Here is a 3,805-nt window from a genome sequence, read left to right as displayed (position 1 = left end):
GCGCAGATAGCCCTCGTGTAGCTTTGCGCAAAATTAAAACCAAACAATCCGAAAGCGTTCGACTTATCGAGTCTCTCCAAGTCTCTACAAGTGTAATATTATAGACCTCCCATGATCCCCGTACAACTGGAATATCAGAGTTCTCTCTTGATCCCCATACAAATGTAATATCGGAGTTCTCTCTTGATCCCCATACAAGTGTAATATCAGAGTTCTCTCTTGATCCCCATACAAGTGTGATATCAGACTCCTCTCTTGATCCCCATACAAGTGTAATATCAAAGTGTTCTCTTGATCCCCATACAAGTGTAATATCAGAGTTCTCTGTTGATCCCCATACAAGTGTAATATCAGAGTGCTCTGTTGATCCCCATACAAGTGTAACATCAGAGTGCTCTGTTGATCCCCAAACAAGTGTAATATCAGAGTTAAAAGAAACAAAAGGATCTTTTAGAAAGGAGCGAAACTTATAATTCAAAATAATCTGTTTGATATACAAATGGCTTGAATATATGAAATAAGTAGATCCGGGCTATGATATCATCAGGCCAACGCTTACATAGAAATCAAGTTCGGTACTCGAAAACGACGTTAATTTATCTACAACAGTTGAGAGTGATTTACAAGCTACATGAGAGAAAAATCTTTGAAGTCGTTATACAAAACGTTAGTGTTTACATTGCTAAACAATTCACAGGGTATCTAAGTGGTGTTCTAGGGCAGAGTGTTCATTGACTCTTTGAAGTCGTTATACAAAACATTAGTGTTTACATTGCTAAACAATTCACAGGGTATCTAAGTGGTGTTCTAGGGCAGAGTGTTCATTGACTCTCTTTGAAGTTCGCCTCTTACTTATAATTAAAACAATTCTTTGTTAATTGTAATTATTAGTGTAGACATTTTGGTAGAAGTTATTAGATAATTCCTATAGGCGGAAAACTAAAATCCTATTATTTAAATTACTTCTTAATAAACTAATTTAAATTGCCGTGGTTTGCTAATTCATAGTTTCTGTGCCCCCCCCCCCAATGGAACAGCGGTATGTCTGCGGACTTACAACGCTAGAAACCGGGTTTAAATACCCGTGATGGACCGAGCAAAGATAGCCCATTGTGTAGCTTTGTGCTTAACTTCAAACAAACAGTTTCTGTGGCCATGTTGATGTAATTTATTGTTTTCAAGAAGCTGATTTAATGTGTTCACTTTATACGCAAAATTTCAGTTTCGATTTATTAGTTAAATGATATATGGTGAGTCCTTAATCCATATTTGGTACTGGTAATAACGTGGAACAAATACTTTAAAAATATCAATATGGAGAGAGAGAGAGCAAGAAACCCAGCTATATATATATATATATATATTTGTTTATCAAAACTTTTCAAAAGTATATGAAATATCACTATAGGAAAAACGTGATTATTGGTAAATTAATTATTTTCAACAATGTTAAAATGCAGGATATGGCAAGTAAGTTATCGATATTACCGACGAAAAATGGACAAAGTAAGTAAAATCCAGATAAAAATCTAAATATTTCGATTAGGCTGGCATAAAAAAGAAAACAAGCTCCAGGATTGGAGAACTGGTGTTGTATAGGGCTGAACGTGCTACGATATAGATGATGATACCGTCCCCCCCCTCTCGTTTTATAATTAACATTTGTATGTTTTAATAAAACTTTATACATTTTACAATTATGTTATGTCCCTAAGTGCAGTTCTTTTATTGGTTGATAGATGGCGCTAAAACGCACCCATTGCAAAAAAAAAAAAAAGATAAATAAGTAAAATAAAATAATTATATTGAGACCGACTAGGATAGCTAGTTTCCAAACGCCGTTGCAGCGTGCTGGCTAAGGTACAGGTTTTTAGTACCGACTAACAAGAAGACAAGACCTGTTTGTCCTTCTAAAAACAGAAATATTGCTGACATTTACAGCCTTTCTGACCAAATAAAAGGTAAGATATCTTAAGAATTTTGAACTTTATTTCATAAATCGGATTTTGCAAAAGACGCGATTGTTATCAGTACGAAACGACAATACAAAGACATGAAAAGAACCCGAAAGATGTGAACTGAAAGTCCAATAATCTTGTCCCGAAATCTGAAATGTAATAAATGTCAGATAAATTATGAAACATTTTATTTTTGAGCTTTTCTTTTTTTTTGTAAATCGACATCTATTTGTATGGCTTTTATTTGAAGACTTTTAGTTGGTTACATTAATCATAGACATAAAAAATTAGTCGATAAATTGAGCCTTCTTCATCCAGTCCGCTACTAGATCAGCGATAAGCACGAGGGCTTATAGCGCTAAAATTCGAGGTTTGATCCACGCGGCTGACGTAACTCGGGTAGTATAATGTGTGGTTTTGCCCTAAAACAAACGAAATATTTCACCGGTGTCTGTAAAATCGTCGTTTCAACGAGACATTCTCTTATCTTCAGTGATACCAGTTTCCATATCGCTTGTAAAATTGTCAAGTTTTATACGCGTGCCTGATTTACTTCACGCTGACATTTATCTTAAGTGCTATCAGTAAGAACATTGCGCTGTACGATGAGGAAATGTGTTGCTACCCCTTAATGCAGTACAATAAAAGCTACCAACTTTTGTTTTTCGTTCTTAATCCTTTTACAACACACGTTGTCGTGCACAGTTTCCAAGTAAATGTCAAAAGAAGCCGTGTATCAAATAATTAGCGGCATTTTTCAGAGCAGTTGGTAACTAACTGGGAAATGATTCCTCATTCATGTTGTATCTGATAATCATTAACATCTTGATTCCTCACTCATGTTGTATCTAACAGTCATTAATCTCTTGATTCCTCACTCATGTTGTATCTAACAATCATTAACCTCTTGATTCCTTACTCATGTTGTATCTAACTGTCATTAACATCTTGATTCCTCACTCATGTTGTATCTAACAGTCATTAATCTCTTGATTCCTTACTCATGTTGTATCTGACAGTCATTAACATCTTGATTCCTCACTCATGTTGTATCTGACAATCGGTAACATCTTGATTCCTTAATCATGTTGTATCTGACAATCATTAACATCTTGATTCCTCACTCATGTTGTATCTGACAGTAATTAACATCTTGATTCCTCACTCATGTTGTATCTAACATTCGGTAACATCTTGATTCCTTAATCATGTTGTATCTGACAATCATTAACCTCTTGATTCCTCACTCATGTTGTATCTAACAGTAATTAACATCTTGATTCCTTACTCATGTTGTATCTAACAATCGGTAACATCTTGATTCCTTAATCATGTTGTATCTGACAATCATTAACATCTTGATTCCTCACTCATGTTGTATCTGACAATCGGTAACATCTTGATTCCTTACTCATGTTGTATCTAACAGTCATTAATCTCTTGATTCCTCACTCATGTTGTATCTAACAGTAATTAACATCTTGATTCCTCACTCATGTTGTATCTAACAATCATTAATCTCTTGATTCCTTACTCATGTTGTATCTAACAGTCATTAATCTCTTGATTTCTCACTCATGTTGTATCTAACAGTCATTAACATCTGGATTCCTCACTCATGTTGTGCCTAACAATCATTAACATCTTTATTCCTTACTCATGTTGTATCTAACAGTCATTAATCTCTTGATTCCTCACTCATGTTGTATCTAACAGTCATTAACATCTGGATTCCTCACTCATGTTGTGCCTAACAATCATTAACATCTTCATTCCTTACTCATGTTGTATCTAACAGTCATTAACCTCTTGATATCTTACTCATGTTGTATCTAACAGTCATTAAC

General features: G+C 34.7%; 1 protein-coding gene across 1 annotated transcript in view; it reads left to right on the top strand.

Annotated features, from left to right (window-relative positions):
* The first annotated feature begins 1,831 nt into the window (after positions 1-1,831).
* Positions 1,832-3,805, top strand: part of LOC106465555 (dnaJ homolog subfamily B member 6-B-like) — a 37,164-nt gene continuing 35,190 nt past the window's right edge. Inside the window, exon 1 of the mRNA XM_013925779.2 lies at positions 1,832-1,961. The gene's annotated coding sequence lies outside the window, so the exon portion shown is untranslated. The remainder of the gene's footprint in view (positions 1,962-3,805) is intronic.

Source organism: Limulus polyphemus, unplaced genomic scaffold, assembly GCF_000517525.1.
Source record: "Limulus polyphemus unplaced genomic scaffold, Limulus_polyphemus-2.1.2 Scaffold1980, whole genome shotgun sequence".
In the NCBI taxonomy this organism is placed as follows: Eukaryota; Metazoa; Arthropoda; class Merostomata; order Xiphosura; family Limulidae; genus Limulus; species Limulus polyphemus.
This window is presented reverse-complemented; position numbering and strand designations above follow the sequence as displayed.